Source organism: Schistocerca nitens, chromosome 7, assembly GCF_023898315.1.
Source record: "Schistocerca nitens isolate TAMUIC-IGC-003100 chromosome 7, iqSchNite1.1, whole genome shotgun sequence".
NCBI lineage: Eukaryota > Metazoa > Arthropoda > Insecta > Orthoptera > Acrididae > Schistocerca > Schistocerca nitens.
Genome location: NC_064620.1, coordinates 167,838,105 through 167,860,310, shown reverse-complemented (window position 1 = coordinate 167,860,310; position 22,206 = coordinate 167,838,105). Strand labels below are relative to the sequence as shown.

Here is a 22,206-nt window from a genome sequence, read left to right as displayed (position 1 = left end):
TGGCTTCTCGTAACTATGGTTTCTCAGTGACTGAGCTCCCACAACAATACAGTTCCCAGTTGATCCCCTTGTTATTTATGAATTCCCTTGAAATAGTTAAATCAGGAAGAAAGAGAACAACTTTCTGACACATTCCTTTGTAGAACCCTTAACTTGATCGAAACTGTTACATACCTTTTAGTTTCTGGACTAAGGTCGACTTCTTGACAGCTGCCAGAGACTGCAGTCATGTATGTGTGAGTTGCGTTTCTGTGAATGTGTATGTTAGTGTGTGTGTGTGTGTGTATTTTCCACAAAGGCCTCATTGGCTGAAAGCTCACTTTCTGATAGTCATTTTCCTGTGCCCATCAGCCTCAAAGTGTCTCCGCTATATGGTGAGTAGCAACTATCCTTCTCATAATATTGTTGGGGATGTAGAAAGGCTACTTAAGAACCGGGCATACTGAGGGTGAATTTCAGTTTTATTCATCTTGGATTGTACTTTGTTATTATCGATGGTGTTCCAGCACGTCAGGGTCGAGAAAATCTTTCTTTATGTTTTCCGCGCTCGCTTCCCTGGAATGAAACTGATGGTGATGACGAATAGGAAGCTGACGACAATTTTCTGAGTCAGGTAAAGGGCAGAAATGACCAGCACAGCCGTGACTGGCATGAGGGATGCCACCACACAGAAAACAAGGCAACTGCTGCCACGTACCCCACAGACAAAGGGCTAACTCCACGGGCTGCCCGTCGGCAGAGAACGTCATGTAATAACACCATGATGCATGCACCTGTGCGCTTCATATGGAGCGATATTCGACAGACATCACCAAATTCGACATCAGCAGTCGTAGCTCCAAGACCAGTGCACAAGCAGCTTTCCATGCAATTTTACAAGGGGACCGCATTTACTAGTCGTCACCGATTTCGCCCAAATTTAAGGTGTATGCAGGGATTGGTCAGAAATGAAAGTGATTAGAGTGGCAGCTCCAGACGATCAAGAGTTTAGAAGAAAACGACATTTTTGTCTCAAATTGGGCGAGACATGAGCCATTTATGATGGCGCATTTTTCAGACAGCAGTTGGCGCAGCGGAAAGGTTGCTGAACAGGAATCGGATGGTCATGGGGTCGCCTTAAGTGGACATTTTCCTATTTTCAATTTTACTTAGACTACAAGTAAAACGAAATCATGCACAATATATTGTATTTATTAATATTTTTATAAAAGGCATGAAAAGGTAAGGCCAAGGAAAATTTGAGATTGCAAATAATGCTGATTCGTGCAGGAGACCTTCGTATACAAAATTAGGTAGTTTCATTATTTTACATTGATTTACACAAGCTGCAATGTCATTCGTCATAAAACTCGGGAAACAGTAATTATCTCAACATCTTGCACGAATTATAAACGTCGCATTCGTACACGGTTGTCTTTTTAGCATCTGTAGGAAACAGACCTGGTTACCTTCATAAAACGTTCTCTCTCACCGTACAGTTTGGCAGCAACCCATGCCCAACGCAAAATTTCGCCAAATGTTGGCGAGGATAGCTGATGATGTGCAATGGAAAGTGTTATGATGCAGTCTTCTCCAAGGTCAAACCGAAACTAACGGAATACGAAGATCATAGGCGTTAATAAAATCCCTTCTTGATATGTTACTTGCGCGAGTCTACGTAGACGCTGTAATTATAGTCCTATTTTGGAAATTTGTTTGCCAGCCGAGATTTTATTTCGCCTTTCCTTAACATGCCTCTTATGAAAATAATAAACACAATATATGTAATTATATACTTCATCCGAACCGGCCGCCTAAGGCCCAACTGTACCGACCGACCGCCGTGTCATCCTTAGCCGATAGGCTTCATTGGATGCGGATGGGGGTGGGCATCTGGTCAGCACACCGCTCTCCATCTCTCTGTTTCCTAATCAAGTAACTCCTCAATTCGCCTCACAAGGGATGAGTGCAACCCACTTGCCAACAGTATTTCGCAGACCCGGATGGTGACCCTTTCAAATGCTAGCCAAGCCTGGCAGCGCTTAATTTCGATGATCTGACAGGAACCGGTATTACCATTACAGCAACGCCGTTGGCTAATAATGTACTGAGTATTATTTTGGTTTATTTGCAGTCTACATAATGTCAAAGTTGAAAATAAAGAAAAAAAAATCCCGCATGCGTACGTAACCCCACGACCCTCTGATTATCGTCCCGTGATGACTGGGTGTTGCGTGCTGTCCTTAGGTTAGTTAGGTTTAAGTAGTTCTAAGTTCTAGGGGACTGATGACCATAGATGTTAAGTCCCATAGTGCTCAGAGCCATTTGAACCATTATCGTCCCTTATTCTTTCCTCTGCGTCAACTGCTGCCTGGAAACTACGCCAACATAAATGATTGATGTCTCACCCTACCCGCTCCTGAACTACTGTTTCTTGTTAATGTTTGACCACCTGAAGCCCCCGCCCCAGTCACTTTCATTTCCCGCCAAGCATGTGGGAAATTTGGTGATGACGGGTAGGCGTTGTTAGTGACGTGCACAACCAATCTCAAGCTTCCACGGATTGGAACCCCCGAACCCCCCTTCCCCTCTAGCAAATGACTGCTTGAGCTGTTATCAGGGTTGTAATCAAGGTAGGGAAAAGAGTACTCTCCTTGTCATCGCTGTCTTCGTCATCACTATTACCATCAGTCATTGCAGGCGGCACCATCGTTGCCAGATGTCACCTCCACTGCCCGTCATCACATTCACAGCGAGTCACCAACCTCGCTGCATCATCTGTCTTGCTAACAGTCATCCCAGACATCATCTTCGCTGTCAGTCACCGCCCTCTCCAGATGGTCTCCGCCATCGCCGGCCTGTCATCGCCACACACGTTTCTTTCCCGCTTCTTCTCCAGTGTCACTGCCGTCATGATGTAAGATATACCAGCCCACAACAACTGTGCCCACAATCGTATACTTGTACCTGTCCTCCAACCCGACCTCCGTTTACTCATTTACCCCATCTACAACTTACAAAGTTACCACTGTGCACTATCGCAACGGTTCCTGCTACTAGAATGTTTCCATCCGTACTCCCACTTACACATACTGCATCGCTCAACTTAAAAGTTTCCTCCTTTGCAGATACGAAGGTGTGTCAACAAATAACTCGCAAGTGCCAGAATACAGCATGCCATTTTAAATTTCGCCCATATACGTACGCAGGAGGTGGCAGCACATATAGCGTGGAAGACAGACGATACACAGGATTCACCAGCGAATGGTTAATGAGCTGCAGTCACACCAAGATGTCAGGTGTGCTACGAGTGTGTACCCGACTGTAACAACGTGACATCTGTGAGCCGAGAGACTGTTCGCAAAGCACGTCCATAAGGCAATTCGTTCGATACATGGTTAGAACTGTACCTCATGAAAATTGGATACAGGAATTCAGCAAAGGCCAAGAAAAACTCACAAACAAGGAGCGTCCTGACCGCTATGGTGATCCAATGGCGGCACAATTCCCCGCCTAGGGATACTATGCTACCCCCCACGACATAGCGGGCTTGTGGGTTGCAGCAATTTAAGGACACAAATGAACTTGTTATGCCCAAAGAGGACCCTCGCCACAAGGATTATATGCTGCAAAATATTAACGCCTTGTCGAACAATGGGATAAGTAAGTTTATAAGAGGAGTATCCTGAAGAGGCAAGTAAATTTCAGGCTGTTACACGCGGCTCTGATGTGTCTATCGCAGCTTGCGACTGACCCTCGTAATATCGCTCTGGCATGCGCTGCAGCTCCATTACCTATGCAGTCGCTGCCGCCACCGCTACCACAACCACCGCCATTATCATTAGAACTGCCCCAGTCAGCAGGGCCACCGGAAGTCACCCTTGTCCTACCTCCACCGCTGCCAACAGGTTCAGAAACAGTAGCATCAGCCACAGTGCACCGGCCAAGTCACGGTCCGCGCGGCTCCCCCGTCGGAGGTTCGAGTCCTCCCTCGGGCATGGGTATGTGTGTCGTCCTTAGCGTAAGTTAGTTACATTAGGCAGTGTATAAGCTTAGGGACCGATGACCTCTGCAGCTTGGTCCCATAAGAGCTTAAAACAAAGTTCCAAGTTCCACAGTGCACCCATCCCAGAAACTCGAAAAACCTCCAGCAGCCCCACACACCAAAACTCATAGACTCCATTCCTATCTCGTCCAAAACATCTCCCCCAGTACCCCAATTCATTACTTCATTCTATCACACCCAGACTTCAAATTCCTCAACCCTAAAACTCTCTACCTAAAACCTCACCAAATTACGTCTCACGCTCGCAAACATTCCATAGTCATCAGGTCCTCTGATCCTGATTTTCACATCCAGATGCTGCAAAAACTTCCTGCCATAACTTTGGCTTGCACTTAGCGAGATAACTTCCCCCTCCCCCGCTCCTCCCCCCCCCCCCCCCCCTAACCGTTCACCGGCAGATCCACCACAACTCTGAAGCTCAAAAATCCTTCCGAATCCAACACTATAGTCTCACATTCCTCACCTGCGTCTTCTCTGAACACCCATCTACCATAAAACCCCTACTTCAGACGAAAATCTTCCCAAGCCTACCTTCGTCATAAATGTCCAATCTGCAATGACCATTTAATTCTTGGCAGCAAAAAGCCACTCACCTGCCCTCGCTGCAAAACCAACCACTTCTCTGTAAGACCTGCAACCAATCCCATCTATTCCTCATTCTGGAAACATCCCCCACTCTGTGGCTAAGCCATGTCTCCGCAATATCCTTTCTTTCAGGAGTGTTGGTTCTGCATGGTTCGCAGGAGAGCTTCTATAAAGTTTGGAAGGTAAGAGACGAGGTACTGGCAGAAGTAAAGTTGTGAGGACCGGGCGTGAGTCGTGCTTGGATAGCTCAGTTGGTAGAGCACTTGCCCGCGAAAGGCAAAGGTCCCGAGTTCGAGTCTCGGTCCGGCACACAGTTTTAATCTGCCAGGAAGTTTCATGTCAATGAAGTGACCGGGTGTGTGTGACCGCATTATATGTGACCCTAATGACGTTTTCCTGAAATAGCAACCGAAGCGTTGGTTCGTTCTCTAATGACCTCAATCTCGACGGGACGTTAAACCTAATTTTCCCTCCTTCAGAAGTGTTGTCACATATGACGTGTTAACAGACGAAATGGAGTTCGTCCGCAAAAGCCAATGCCCTTATATTTGACATGATTCAGAATAAGCAGAAGGCAGAGTTTAAAACTGTTACACGTGGGCTTGAGCACTGATATTGTGAAGGGAATGCACGAGTTTGGGGACTGACTGATTTTGGTGTGTGAATGAGTCTTTGTTTTGAGCCAGAAACTTGCGTTTGTTTATGCGTCGTTTGGTAGCCGTGACCGCCTGGAAATGTTTCACTTATGTCGTACAACAGACATTAGAGGATAGCAGATGGGATTATGGAATTTTATGCGACGTTTCCTGCTAGCTTACATGCAGGATTTTCGCGGCTGAAAGTTTCAGTCTGTGCTGAAGGCGTGCAGACCTAATAACGGCTGCGTGCGATAAACAAGAAATTCAGGTTCGATTTGCGACCTGACACAAATTTTTAATCTCTGCGTATTCATTACAGGGGATTGTACTCTAACACTCTGTCTTATTGTTGGCAGCTGTACGCCCTTGTACTCACCCGATATGTGAACTCACTTAGCCACTGAATTGTATGGGGACCTACAGATTAACGTAGACTCCACATCACAAAAAAAGTAGACGTTTGCGACGCGTATAAACAGTTACTAGAAATTAAAGAGACGATAGGACAAAAAATTCTAGAGCCAGCAGAGGACTGAACTTCAGCGCTTAGATGACCCTTACAACCGACTTGTTTCAAAAATTATTTGCCCAGTTGATTGGTTTTTCGTTAAGTCGGTTTTTTGTCAGGTGAATGAAACAACCGAATGAAAATAGTCTCTAGGGCCACGTCAGCTATATGACTGTTTGTCATTCAGTAGCCAGGTTTGAATGGTTTCATTTACTGTGAGGCAACCGACAGATACAAGTCTCTGACGGTTGTAATACCTGTATGGATGTTTTCGGTCTCCAGGTTTGAATGATTTGGCAATTACGTTGATATTTTCGACGGCTTATTTGTCAAGTATGTTCTATATTTTTGATGTATTTTATGTTTTTCTCAGTGTCAACGTGAAAGTGAAAATACATTTATCAGTTACAGTATATTTATTGAAATCATGCATTTATGAATTTCTACTATCGGGAAAAAAAACCTTGCGTTAAACGTATTAGATCTCAACAACTGATAAACAAATTACTCTGCAATCAAATAATGTTGACGGTTTCTCAAATGAAAGATCTACATGTATATACATCTCTAATCCGCAAGCCACCTTACGGTGCATGGCGAAGGTTAATTGTGCACCACAGTCTCTTCCCCCTTTTCATCTCGTGTGGTCTTTTCGCGGAAAGAACGATTGCTAGTAATCCTCCGAATCTCTCACATTTTATCTTCATGGTATTTTCGCGAGATATTGGTTGACTCTTTTAGGAATGTACGCTTTCGGAACTTTAAAAATAAATCACACCGTGATGCAGAACGCCTCTGTTGCAGCGTGTGCCACTGGAGCTGGTTGACCACCTCCCTGACTCTTTCGCGCGTACTAAATAAATCAGTATTGAAAGTTCTATGTATTGCCGATCCCACATGACATGCAATATTCAAGTATTCCTCTGTTGATGGAGTACACTTCCTGAGGGTTCTTCCAATGAATATCAGTCTGGCAGCTGTCACACCTGTGATTAATTTTGTGTGGTTGTTCCACGTCAAATGGCTCCATATGCTCGCTGCGAGATATTTTATGGATGTAACTGTTCCCAGAGCATGTTCTATAATCAAGTAATCATACAACAGTTTGACCGGAGTCAGCACAGTTGTTCCAATAGTTATCGCCATCAGACGGATGGGTAGCGATAAATCGTTTTAATGTATGTTCTTTTAAACGTTTTCTGACTTCCCTATGTAAATCATCACTTCTAATTTTTATCTCTACACTGCATTATTTGAAGATGGCCTACTAGTAGGAGCAGAAGCCGGTCACATTTTTAATAAACGACTGTGCGAACGAGAATGTTTTTTACTAATTTTACAAAACCATTTTAACTTGGAGCAGAGATAATAGTTTTATCCAGCGATCTCACCTTTCTCTCAACTTTTACAAAAACTCGTATCAGATGTGACGCATTCTTCAGAGATCTTTAACGCGGCGATTCAGTTAAACTAAATTTTGCCGTATTATGTAAGTATTAATAAGAAACCAACCAAGTACCGCACTTCATCTTCGACAACATGTAGATCAACATGACTGCATACTTTGCTTCCGCCAGTCAGTCACAACGCAAGAGACGTGACGACATGCAGAGGTGTTTGTGGCAGTATAATAGACACTGAGAATGCGTATCTAAGTAATCACCCAACATTATTTTTCTATTGTGTGAAATGAAGTCTGTTGAGTCAGCATTGCCTGTAACATAGTCCATAGTCTGACTGGCCGGTAGAAGAAACAGAGCAGGTGTCATTTTGACTTGTGTGCAATATTTAGTGGTTTTCCTACACTATGTGCTCAAAAGTATCCGGAAACCCCACCAAAAACAAAGCTTCTCAAATTATGTACATTGCGCTGCCACCTACTGCCAGGTACTCCATATCAGCGACCTCAGTAGTCATTAGTCACCGTGAGAGAGCAGAACGGGGCGCTCCGGGGAACTCACGGACTTCGAACGTGGTCAGGTGATTGGGTTTCACTTGCGTCATACGTCTGTACGCGAGAATTCCACACTCCTAATCATCCCTAGGTCCACTGTTTCCGATGTGATGGTGAAGTGGAAACGTGAAGGGATGCGAACAGCACTAAGGCGTACATGCCGACCTCGTCTGTTGACTGAGAGAGGCCGCCGACAGTTGAAGAGGGTCGTAATGTGTAATAGGCAGACATCTATCCAGACCTTCACACAGGAATTCCAAACTGCATCAGGACTCGCTGCAAGTACTATGACAGTTAGGCGGGAAGTGAGAAAATTTGGATTTCATGGTCGAGCGGTTGGTCATAAGCCACACATCAAGCCGGTAAATGCCAAACAACGCCTCGCTTGGTGTAAGGAGCGTAAATATTGGACGATTGAACAGTGGAAAAACGTTGTGTCGAGTGACGAATCCGATGGCAGGGTGTGGGTATGGTGAATGTGCGGTGAACATCATCTGTCAGCGTGTGTAGTGCCAACAGTCAAATACGGAGGTGGTAGTGTTATGGTGTGGTCGTGTATTTCATTCAGGGGGCTTGAACCCCTTGTTATTTTGCGTGGCACTATCACAGCACAGGCCTACATTGAAGTTTTAAGTACCCTCTTGCTTCCCACTGTTGAAGAGCAATTTGGGGATGGTGATTGCATCTTTAAACACGATCGGGCACGTGTTCGTGATGCACGGCCTGTGGCGGGGTGGTTACACGACAGTAACATCCCTGTAATGGACTGGCCTGCACAGAGTCCTGACCTGAATCCTAAAGACCACCTTTGGGTAGTTTTGAAACGCCGACTTCGTGCCAGTCCTCACCGACCGACATCGATACCTCTCCTTTGTGCAGCAATCCGTGAAGAGTGGGTTGCCATTCCCCAAGAAACTTTCCAGCACCTGACTGAACGTATGCCTGCGAGAGTGGAAGCTGTCTTCACGGCTAAGGGTGGGCCAACACGATATTGAATTCCAGCACTACCGATGGAGGGCGCCACGAACTTGTAAGTCATTATCAGCCAGATGTCCGGATACTTTTCATCAAAAATGGTCCAGATGGCTCTGAGACTATGGGACTTAACATCTGAGGTTATCAGTCCCCTAGAACTTAGAACTACTTAAACCTAACTAACCGAAGGGCATCATACACATCCATGCCCGAGGCAGGATTCGAACCTGCGACCGTAGCAGTCGTGCGGTTCCGGACTGAAGCGCCTAGAACCGCTCGTCCACAACAGCTGGCTACTTTTGATCACATAGTGCATTTATATGTGCCTGCTACGAAAATAAACAATTTCAATGATGCACTGCATTAATGATTTCTCTAAAACGTGTCGTTTTTGCTACAATTTGTTGTACAAGAGGGTTAAGAAATATGACGTTGGCAGATAGAACTGTATCCGGCTGTCGTCACATCTGTAACAGGCGTCAGTCGGGAAATGGATGGTAAATTTTTTAGTTATATGCATACCTCAGACTTGAGAAAAAGTCAAGATACACTTTCAACACCAAACAACTATTACTTGACAATATCAATAAGAAATACTAAATTTCGCGATATGTTGTAAAAACAGTCGAAATAGTGAAAATTTGGTGATTTCGCGTTGTTTGTCACATTATATTATGTGCGACACTTTCCTGCCCATAGCTCTTAGTCGTTTTTGAGCAACAAAAAATATCTGTTACGTTTATCATCAATGCAGCGGAAGAGTGAGTGGAATACAACGATACAATGTGCCCTCCACCTCCGTCGAATCCCATTTCGGTTTTACGGAGAACACGCTATCGCAGTGGCCTCTTACTTAGCTTGCATTTATAACGAATCTCTCACCCGGCGCAAAGTCTCAAGTGACTGGACAAAGCTCTGGTGTTTCTCATGTATAAGAAGGACAAAAGAACGGACCCACAAAATTACAGATCAATATCCTTAACATCGGTTTGCTACAGAATTCCGCAGACCGTTAGTGGAGGTTCCCAGATATGTGAGTGGCTCGAAGGGTTCTTAAGTAATAGAACACAGTACGTTGTCCTCTACGGCAAGCGTTTATTACAGACAAGGATGTCGTCAGCAATGCAGCAGAAAAGTGACACAGGAACGGTAATATTCTTTCTATACATAAAAGATCTGACGAACAGGTGGGGAACAATCTGCGGCTGTTTGCTGAAGATGCTGTGGTGTACACAAAGATGTCGTCGTTGAGTAACTGCAGGATACAATAACACAGAATAAATTTCTAGTTGGTGTGATGAATGGCAGCTAGCTCTAAATGTAGAAGAATGTAAGGTTCTGTTATCCCATAATATTTGTAACGTGCTACTTGCCACGGTCACATTGTAGCAAAGCGAGCTTGGATCCCTTCCTACATTCCTGGAAATGGAAAAAAGAACACATTGACACCGGTGTGTCAGACCCACCATACTTGCTCCGGACACTGCGAGAGGGCTGTACAAGCAATGATCACACGCACGGCACAGCGGACACACCAGGAACCGCGGTGTTGGCCGTCGAATGGCGCTAGCTGCGCAGCATTTGTGCACCGCCGCCGTCAGTGTCAGCCAGTTTGCCGTGGCATACGGAGCTCCATCGCAGCCTTTAACACTGGTAGCATGCCGCGACAGCGTGGACGTGAACCGTATGTGCAGTTGACGGACTTTGAGCGAGGGCGTATAGTGGGCATGCGGGAGGCCGTGTGGACGTACCGCCGAATTGCTCAACACGTGGGGCGTGAGGTCTCCACAGTACATCGATGTTGTCGCCAGTGGTCGGCGGAAGGTGCACGTGCCCGTCGAACTGGGACCGGACCGCAGCGACGCACGGATGCACGCCAAGACCGTAGGATCCTACGCAGTGCCGTAGGGGACCGCACCGCCACTTCCCAGCAAATTAGGGACACTGTTGCTCCTGGGGTATCGGCGAGGACCATTCGCAACCGTCTCCATGAAGCTGGGCTACGGTCCCGCACACCGTTAGGCCGTCTTCCGCTCACGCCCCAACATCGTGCAGCCCGCCTCCAGTGGTGTCGCGACAGGCGTGAATGGAGGGACGAATGGAGACGTGTCGTCTTCAGCGATGAGAGTCGCTTCTGCCTTGGTGCCAATGATGGTCGTATGCGTGTTTGGCGCCGTGCAGGTGAGCGCCACAATCAAGACTGCATACGACCGAGGCACACAGGGCCAACACCCGGAATCATGGTGTGGGGAGCGATCTCCTACGCTGGCCGTACGCCACTGGTGATCGTCGAGGGGACACTGAATAGTGCACGGTACATCCAAACCGTCATCGAACCCATCGTTCTACCATTCCTAGACCGGCAAGGGAACTTGCTGTTCCAACAGGACAATGCACGTCCGCATGTATCCCGTGCCACCCAACGTGCTCTAGAAGGTGTAAGTCAACTACCCTGGCCAGCAAGATCTCCGGATCTGTCCCCCATTGAGCATGTTTGGGACTGGATGAAGCGTCGTCTCACGCGGTCTGCACGTCCAGCACGAACGCTGGTCCAACTGAGGCGCCAGGTGGAAATGGCACGGCAAGCCGTTCCACAGGACTACATCCAGCATCTCTACGATCGTCTCCATGGGAGAATAGCAGCCTGCATTGCTGCGAAAGGTGGATATACACTGTACTAGTGCCGACATTGTGCATGCTCTGTTGCCTGTGTCTATGTGCCTGTGGTTCTGTCAGTGTGATCATGTGATGTATCTGACCCCAGGAATGTGTCAATAAAGTTTCCCCTTCCTGGGACAATGAATTCACGGTGTTCTTATTTCAATTTCCAGGAGTGTATTTTGTTTTGTTATTAGCCTCCTTAAATGACATATATATTTCTTGCTTTCTAGATTATCGTTAGTTTTAGTGAAAGATGTGCCATAAGCTGAAGTTGTCTTTCTGTAATTCCGAGTATAAGACCATGTCTAACTTTGGTAATTCACACTAGTCACAACAATTTTCTAATTTGAACCATTTCAAGTAATTATTTTTGCCAAAGCTTAGTTCAGTTAACTAATAATAATTATTTGTTATTCTAGTCACAATGTTGACACTTAAACAGATGTAATTACTGTATTACTAACATAATTAGGAAAATAACCCGTACAAATCCTTAAAGTATTCATTTTCAAAAGATGGCAGGATCATCAGAACGTAATTAGTTTATGGGCAGAAGTTATGTGCTCAAGAATAGTCTCACACTTAAGTAGAAACAATTTACTTAGCGTATCACATTTTGGATTCCAGAAGGGATACTCGCCTGAGAATACAATTTGTACATTAACTCATGAAATAGTACAAGACTTAAGCAATAAAATATCACCAATTAATATCTTTTGTTTTTTCCAAGGCTTTTGATTGTGTACATAGTGTTACTCTCTTAGAAGAACTCAAGTTTTAGGGGTTGATACCTTTACACACATGCATGGTATTGTTTATTTACCTAATTTTACAGTTTTCGTCATCAATAAGGATTATTCCGGTCGAAACTCTTATTGTAACATGAAGTTAAGACAAAAAAAAAAGTTTTTCTCCACTATTCAATCAATCTGAGATGAATAATTGTAAATGTAAGTTATCAAAGTTAGGTATTTAACTATGATAAACTTTAGCAGCCATTTTTGCAAATCTATGTAAGCACTGGGCCTGAAGCCAATTTTAAGTCAGTCTGTTCCCATATTTCGAGCATGGCTCTGAGCACCATGGGACTTAACATCTATGGTCATCAGTCACCTAGAACTTAGAACTACTTAAAGCTAACTAACCTAAGGACATCACACAACACCCAGTCATCACGAGGCAAAGAAAATCCCTGACCCCGCCGGAAATCGAACCCGGGCGCGGGAAGCGAGAACGCTACCGCACGACCACGAGCTGCGGACTTCGAGCTCGGATCCAGTCTAAACAGCCATAAGTACTTGTGCAACAATGGTTTTAACTTACAATCAAACCGGACTGTGAATTACAAATGTTAATAATTTATGCGGATTGACTTGAATAAGAAAGACAGTCCAGCCAAATTTAGAGCGTGGAACCCATTTCAGTGTACACCATAGTAATGTAGTGGTACAATGATGTTGTGAATGAGAAGTAGGGCAATTAACAATGATTGCTGATTAACGTATTGTTCATCTGAGTGAGTGAGTTGTTGGTTGATTAGGTTGGACTGCACTGTGACTATTGCCGCGTAATTATAAGGTACATTATGTGCATACCTGGTAAATGAGACTTAATTGAATAATTAAGACATGGACTGGCCGAAACTAATTAAGTGAGGGGAGTCTGACGTTTATGGAAGTAAAATCTGTGAAACCAAATGTGTGTGTGTGTCGACCACATTACTGGACGTAGGTAGTGCTGTACCCACCCATATTTACAGCCAATTTTTTGCCGTGATCACTGCCACCGAGGAAATGGTTCAAATGGCTCTAAGCACTATGGGACTTAACAGCTGGGGTGATTAGTCCCCTAGAACTTAGAACTACTTAAACCTAACCAACCTAAGGACATCACACACATCCATTCCCGAGGCATGATTCGAACCTGCGACCGTAACGGCTGCTGAAACACCTAGAACCGCTCGGCCACACCGGCCGGAGCCACCGAGGAACTACCAGCTGATATATGGCCACGTACGTCATAATTTCGGTTGAGAACCTGGGTGAAGCATTGCAAAGCGATACGAAATGGAACGAGCATGTAAGGACTGTAGTAGGAAAGGTAAATGGTAGACTCCGATTTATTGGAAGAATTTTAGGAAAGGAAGGGTCATATGTAAACATGACCTTGTGTAGAACACTGGTGCGACCCATTCTTGAGTACTGCTCGAGTGTTTGGAATCCTGACCACGTGGGAGTAAAGGAAGTCATCGAAGCAATTCAGAGACGGGTTGATAGATTTGTTACGAGGAGGTTCGATCAACGCGCAAGTACTACGGTGATTCTTTGGGATCTCAAACGGGAATCGCTTGAGGGAAGGTGACATTCTTTTCGAGAAACATTGAGAAAATTCAAATAGCCAGCATTTGAGGCTGCCTGCAGAACCATTCTACTGCGGCGAACGTACAAAATGGTTCAAATCGCTCTGAGCACTATGGGACTTCACTTCTGAGGTCATTAGTCTTCTAGAACTTAGAACTACTTAAAACCAAACTAACCTAAGGACATCACAAACATCCATGCCCGAGGCAGGATTCGAACCTGCGACCATAGCGGTCGCGTGTTCCAGACTGTAGCACCTAGAACCACGGTGCCACACCGGCCGGCGCCAAGGTAAATTTCGGGGCCACAAAGACAAGAGGAATTAGGGCCCGCACGCAGGAATACAGACAGTCGGTTTTCTCTCTCTGTATTTGCGATTGGAACAGGAAAGGAAACGATTAGTGGTGGTGCAGGGTGCCCTCCGCCACGCACTGTACCGTGGCTTGCGGCGCATGTATGTAGATGTAGATTTATATGTAGATGAGATTTATTATACAAATACAAGAGCTCGTGCAGCATTTATGTCTATGTAAATGTTTAAAGAGGCGTATATTTTGCCTGAAAATCCAGACTCCAGCAGCCCGCGGTGCGTGCCTTATTCAGTCTGGCGGAGTGTAGCGGCGCCTGGAACGAAGGCAGCGGCGGCGGCCCTGTGCCCCGGCATGCATTTTGCACGTCCATTTGCGCCGTGCCCCTCCTCGCCCGCTGCTGCCTGCTCCTGCATTAGGCAGCGCCCCCAGGGCCCCCTAAACCAGCTTCCTTATTGTCCCCCGTCGCCGCCGCTCGCTGTGCGGCTAACTTACTTGTCCCCGGCACCGAGCAGTCTGTAGTGAGTCCAATTATCTCTTGTCTCGTAGCGCAAATAATCTAATGTCGCAGCGGCGACCTCGTAAACTTTGCCCTACTACCCACATTTAGGTCAGTGTTACGCTTCCAGCAGTTCTATCTGGTAGAAAAGATGCAAACCTAAGACAACAAGCACACGGTCAAGCACCCATACTAACATACGCGCTCCCCCCCACCCAAACACACACACATGTATTTTGCACATTACAAATTTTTCTCTTGCACAATGGACAACACTGATACAGAAACCATTCAAAATTAGATGACGTCCGCACAGTCTGACCAAGTAGTTTGGAGGTTTCTCTTGTTACCTGGCGAATGTTAGGAATGGTGTAAGTAGCGTGAGTAAAGGATCGCTATGTGTAAGGTGCGTGAAGCGCACTTTGAATAAGAAAATGCTATCTGACATTGAAGTCAACGTAAGAGATTGGGTCGTCACCAGCTCTAGCCAAACGACAAATAAGCGGTTGGGCTGAGTCGGAAAATTACTTAATTTATTCATTAAAAAACTCATAAAAGAACATTCATTGTAAAGTCATTCATAATGAATGGAGTGTAATTATTAACACGATCCAGGCATTGATCACGTGGATCAAATATTAAAATAAAGAGTGCGTGAACACTGTGCATAAGAGCAGCTTGCAGCAACATCCCTGAAAACAAGATCTATTCTAAAGCATTTGTTTTAAATAAAAAGGGAATACTTATTATTGGACCTGTGCGCGTGGAAACGCTATGGATGGGCTATCAAGGAAACTACAAGGTAAATGGCGTAGATAACAGAGACGTAACATCAGTACACTGGATAACATTGGAGGCAAAATTATTTATTCCTTAAAACATTGATGTAAGGCATCTATACAACTACTGTTGCCTGGTAACTAAGTACCATTGCTTGTGAAACGTTATACTCTTCACAAGAGACTCTTGTGCCCACGTGGTTCGCGGAGACAAATTTTAGTAACATCAAACCATGCAGTCACGAACAATTAACATTTTACAGAGGACACATTTGAATAGACAAAGGATAATGGCTGATGGCCAACAAACTCCACGTGGATGGTTTCCAACGGACATAGAGTAATGAGACAAAGACAATTCACAAAGGGGAAAAATTACCAAGACTCGGAAAAGATTAGAATGTATACACACGCAGCTGCAGGCACACAAACATTCACACTGAACCGAGAGAGCTTCAACATGGTCGGCCATTGGGGCCGAGCGGTTCTAGGCGCTTCATTCCGGAACTGCTCTGCTGCTGCGGTCACAGCTTCGAATCCTGCCTCGGCATGGATGTGTGTGATGTCCTTAGGTTAGTTAGGTTTAAGTAGTTCTAAGTCTAGGGGACTGATGACCTCAGATGTTAAGTCCCATAGTGCTTAGAGTCATTTGAACCATTGGAAGCTTCAACATGTACAACACCTTTGTGTTACGTTCTCCTTACGGATCAAAGTCAAGTCTGCATTAGGAATCAAACTGAAAGTCTGCAAAAGTCTTGCATTCCTTGCTGCGACCCAGCAAAACAATCTTTATAAGTTGAAACGCGAGGCCAAAAACTAACAGCTCCCCTCTCGCTATGACACAACGCGCCACGCGATTAAATCAACTCAACCTTCTTCGAAGAGACTTCGGCTGCAGACCCTCGGGGAGCTGGAAGCCGACTGACCGTCTCACACACTCCAACGTCTCCCACGCGATCCCGTGGCCAGGAAAACCCATAGATGAGGCTTCCGCTACCAACCTAACACCGGTAACTTTTATATAAGGGAAGCAAACCTCGTTGCCTACCTGAAAACTACAAGGGTTGGCCATTCTGTACGACTACCGCTGATTCTCTGCAGCAAACTAAACCACCGTATAGCAAAATGAAACACACCCACATTCATTCACTCACGCATGCCAGAGAGTTCTGTATCACTGGAAAACAAATAAAATTATAATGAAAGGAGACTACAGGACCCTTTCAATGGAATGCCTTCCAAAATTTTTTTAGTTAGGAAGCCCTCTACCACACTTCCAATTTGTTGGGATTTGGTTGAAAATCACGAATCAATGATGATGGATAATGGCTAATTAAATGAAAAGCAAAGAAGACGAACCAGTAAATAATTAAAAAGAATTACCCTAAAAGTACTTTTCCAAATAATTAATATAGTACAGTGGGTGCCGCCCGGGGTGGTCGAGCGGTTGTAGGCGCTACAGTCGGGAACCGCGCGACCGCTGCGGTCGCAGATTCGAATCCTGCCTCGGGTATGGATGTATGTGATGTCCTTAGGTTAGTTAGTTTTAAGTAGTTCTAAGTTCTAGGGGACTGATGACCTCAGAAGTTAAGTCCCATAGTGCTCAGAGCCATTTGAACCATTTTACAGTGAGGTCACAAAAATCATGGAATACCTCCAAGTGACGTATCGGAGTTCCTTTCTCCCGGTGTAGAGCAGCATCTTGAGGTGTCGTGGACTCAACAAGTCGTTGGAAACTGCCAGAAGAAATACCGAGCCATGTTGGTTCTACTGTATAGCCGTCCATAATTGCGAAAATGCTGCCCATGCACGATTTTGTGGACAAACTGAGCTCTCGATTACGTTCCATAAACGTTCGATGTGATTCATATCGGGTGATCTGCGTGACCAAGTTATTCGCTCGAATTGTCTAGTGCGTTATTCAAACCAATCGCGAACAAATGTGGCCCGGTGACATGGCACATTGTCATCCAGAAAAATTCCGTCATTGTTTGGGAACTTGTAGTCGATGAACGGCTGCAATGGTCTCCAAATAGCCGAACATCCAGAGGAGCCAGTCGATTCCACGTAAACACAGGCCACACCATTATGGAGCTACCACCAGATTGCACAGTGCTTTTTTGACAACATGGATCCATAGTTTCGTGAGATCTGCGTCACGCTTGAACCCAGCGATCAGCTCTTACCGACTGAAATAGGACTTCTCTGACCAGGCCACGGTTATCCAGCCGTCAAGGGTCCAATCGATATGGTCAAGAGCCCAGGAGAGGTGCTGCAGGCAATGTCGTGCTGTTACCAAAGCCACTCCCGTTGTTCGTCTGCTTCCATAGCCCATTAACGCCAAATTTCGGCACACTTTCCTAACGTATACGTCCATTGCACGTCTCCATACTGAATTCCGCGGTTATTTTACGCAGTGTTGCTTGTCCGTTTGTATTGACAACTCTACTGAAACGCCGCTGACCTCGGTCGTGAAGTGAAGCCCGTTAGCCGCAGTGTTGTCAGTGGTGACCTGAAATTTGGTATTCTCGGCACACTCTTGACACTGGACCGCAGAATATAGAATTCCCTAACGATTTCCGAAATGGAATATCCCATTCGTCTATCTCCAACTACTGTTCTGCTTTCGGTCTGGTAATACCTGTCGTGCAGTCATAGTCACTACGGAATGAATCAGCTGAATACAAATGAACAATTCACTGCCGTTTTGTACCTTGTGTACGCTATACTACCGCAACTGTATATGCGCATATCGCTGTTCCATGACTTTCGCCACCTCAGTGTCATAAAAAAGAAATTGGCATAGAAGTATTCATTCAAAGAATTACTATAATATTTCGCTGCAATTATACTGTTGGTTTGGGTAGACGTTATTACTACTAAATACCTGTACTGAAAAAGAAACAACTACAATTACAGCCAAATACTTTCAAAACAATGGCAATTCTAGTCATATCAGCAACGAAACACTTCATAATTTCACAGACAGATTTGCCATCAAAAGAAAATAACAGTTTAGGCTGGGTCACAAGAAGTATATCTTGTGTCTTACAATACTATAGACAGTAGAGTCGGTGGCGTTCCGAGGGCTGGTGTCTGTGGAGGATAAAAGGAAGCGAAGGTGGTGTTTACTACCTGGGCCAGAGAGCGAAGGCCCATCCATCTGCTTGTTGATGCCAAGAAGAATAAATGCGATGTCGCCGTGGTTTCTGTGGCAACAGTGGGGAGGTCAGAAGTCGCTGCGACTGTTCAGTGGCACTTAGTTTCACTGATGAGCATTACACACTATAACTGTCTGTTTCTTCTTTGGCATGGATTTAGGTAGGTCTCATTTTTGTTTTGGTAACCACTAAACCACAACTGGCCACTGTCGGTCAGTACCTTCTTTAAACATTCCTAGTTTTGTGTTTTCATGTAACGTTACTATCAGATTTCATTTTTTTTCTTCTGTGTACCCTGGATAATTTATTTTCGTATGTATCCTCATCAGTTTTTCACTTACTGTTAGTCTTGTAATACAACACATTTTTCATGTATAAATTGTGACTGCCGGCCGCGGTGGTCTAGCGGTTCTGGCGCTGCAGTCCGGAACCGCGGGACTGCTACGGTCGCAGGTTCGAATCCTGCCTCGGGCATGGGTGTGTGTGATGTCCTTAGGTTAGTTAGGTTTAAGTAGTTCTAAGTTCTAGGGGACTTATGACCCAAGATGTTGAGTTCCATAGTGCTCAGAGCCATTTGAACCATTTTTAAATTGTGACTACGCGTTTTGTAAATCCAGCTACACAAGTGTGTCCTCCATGTATTAATGACAGGTGAATGCAAGTTGCGTAATAGTCATGTTTTGTGAATGAATCAGTGCGAAAGGACATTAGGTCACTTCACTATGGCTGTCTCTTTTCTTTGGTCAGGGATGTGGTCACTTTTCACATAGGGCGGAATGTCCTTTGTAAGGATTTCCCCTTTCCTTCTTCTAGTGAATGTGTGTGTTTGTGCTGGGCAATATTAAACGATACATTGTTAACGAATAAAGTCTGGATGTTTGCCGGACGATGTGGTCCATGGATGTGACAATGGCAACACCCAGCAGTGCTCAACTTTCTTGCAACTAGAAGAGAAGGTGTGTGTGGACGTTGGTATCCCTGTGAATGAATGAGCCTCACTTGACGCATGAGAGTAAAATTGGCTGACATTTTCCTTGTGTCACACTATCTCTTGCCTTAAATGAGCCACAAACGGCAAAAAATGATCTACTGTGACGGGGGTAATCAAAGATGGCGCTGCCTTCCGGGCAGGACACTGCCGTGATAATACCCATCGCGCGCTTCCCCTTTCATTTCGTTTCGGTGATTATCATACAATTTCATTTGCGTTTGGTGTGTCTAACTTTTTCCTGATTGATATTAATCTGATGGACTGATAGAGTTAGAGTAAACCACTGATTGATCTTACAGTACTTGCATTACTTGAGTAGCAGCAGTAGAATTAAATTCGACGGTAGACACAGGTTTGTTGGCGCTGGAGGTGAATTAGGTGCAGCTTTAGATCTTCCCTCGAGCAGCAAGCGAGCTCGCCTCCCACTGTAGTCACCGAAACTGTCCGTGGGCCCCGCAGGGCAGCGACTTATGGACCGCCATACTGGTCGTCTACATCTGCATCTACATTTATACTCCGCAAGTCACCCAACGGTGTGTGGCGGAGGGCACTTTACGTGCCACTGTCATTACCTCCCTTTCCTGTTCCAGTCGTGTATGGTTCGCGGGAAGAACGACTGCCGGAAAGCCTCCGTGCGCGCTCGAATCTCTCTAATTTTACATTCGTGATCTCCTCGGGAGGTATAAGTAGGGGGAAGCAATATATTCGATACCTCATCCAGAAAAGCACCCTCTCGAAACCTGGACAGCAAGCTACACCGAGATGCAGAGCGCCTCTCTTGCAATCTGCCACTTGAGTTTGCTAAACATCTCCGTAATGCTATCACGCTTACCAAATAACCCTGTGACGAAACGCGCCGCTCTTCTTTGGATCTTCTGTATCTCCTCTGTCAACCCGACCTAGTACGGATCCCACACTGATGAGCAATACTCAAGTATAGGTCGAACGAGTGTTTTGTAAGCTACCTGCTTTGTTGATGGACTACATTTTCTAAGGACTCTCCCAATGAATCTCAACCTGGCACCCGCCTTACCAACAATTAATTTTATATGATCATTCCACTTCAAATCGTTCCGTATGCATACTCCCAGATATTTTACAGAAGTAACTGGTACCAGAGTTTGCTCTGCTATCATATAATCATACAATAAACGATCCTTCTTTCTATGTATTCGCAATACATCACATTTGTCTATGTTAAGGGTCAGTTGCCACTCCCTGCGCCAAGTGCCTATCCGCTGCAGATTTTCCTGCATTTCGCTGCAATTTTCTAATGCTGCAACTTCTTTGTATACTACAGCATCAGGTCATTTATATATACACTCCTGGAAATTGAAATAAGAACACCGTGAATTCATTGTCCCAGGAAGGGGAAACTTTATTGACACATTCCTGGGGTCAGATATATCACATGATCACACTGACAGAACCACAGGCACATAGACACAGGCAACAGAGCATGCACAATGTCGGCACTAGTACAGTGTATATCCACCTTTCGCAGCAATGCAGGCTGCTATTCTCCCATGGAGACGATCGTAGAGATGCTGGATGTAGTCCTGTGGAACGGCTTGCCATGCCATTTCCACCTGGCGCCTCAGTTGGACCAGCGTTCGTGCTGGACGTGCAGACCGCGTGAGACGACGCTTCATCCAGTCCCAAACATGCTCAATGGGGGACAGATCCGGAGATCTTGCTGGCCAGGGTAGTTGACTTACACCTTCTAGAGCACGTTGGGTGGCACGGGATACATGCGGACGTGCATTGTCCTGTTGGAACAGCAAGTTCCCTTGCCGGTCTAGGAATGGTAGAACGATGGGTTCGATGACGGTTTGGATGTACCGTGCACTATTCAGTGTCCCCTCGACGATCACCAGTGGTGTACGGCCAGCGTAGGAGATCGCTCCCCACACCATGATGCCGGATGTTGGCCCTGTGTGCCTCGGTCGTATGCAGTCCTGATTGTGGCGCTCACCTGCACGGCGCCAAACACGCATACGACCATCATTGGCACCAAGGCAGAAGCGACTCTCATCGCTGAAGACGACACGTCTCCATTCGTCCCTCCATTCACGCCTGTCGCGACACCACTGGAGGCGGGCTGCACGATATTGGGGCGTGAGCGGAAGACGGCCTAACGGTGTGCGGGACCGTAGCCCAGCTTCATGGAGACGGTTGCGAATGGTCCTCGCCGATACCCCAGGAGCAACAGTGTCCCTAATTTGCTGGGAAGTGGCGGTGCGGTCCCCTACGGCACTGCGTAGGATCCTACGGTCTTGGCGTGCATCCGTGCGTCGCTGCGGTCCGGTCCCAGGTCGACGGGCACGTGCACCTTCCGCCGACCACTGGCGACAACATCGATGTACTGTGGAGACCTCACGCCCCACGTGTTGAGCAATTCGGCGGTACGTCCACCCGGCCTCCCGCATGCCCACTATACGCCCTCGCTCAAAGTCCGTCAACTGCACATACGGTTCACGTCCACGCTGTCGCGGCATGCTACCAGTGTTAAAGACTGCGATGGAGCTCCGTATGCCACGGCAAACTGGCTGACACTGACGGCGGCGGTGCACAAATGCTGCGCAGCTAGCGCCATTCGACGGCCAACACCGCGGTTCCTGGTGTGTCCGCTGTGCCGTGCGTGTGATCATTGCTTGTACAGCCCTCTCGCAGTGTCCGGAGCAAGTATGGTGGGTCTGACACACCGGTGTCAATGTGTTCTTATTTCCATTTCCAGGAGTG

The 22,206-nt window shown here is 46.0% G+C and overlaps 1 non-coding gene across 1 annotated transcript; it reads left to right on the top strand.

Moving 5' to 3' along the window:
* Positions 1-4,865: 4,865 nt before the first annotated feature.
* On the top strand, positions 4,866-4,940 carry Trnas-cga (transfer RNA serine (anticodon CGA)). Its single transcript has one exon. It is a non-coding gene; the product is annotated as a tRNA-Ser (tRNA).
* The last annotated feature ends 17,266 nt before the right edge of the window (positions 4,941-22,206 follow it).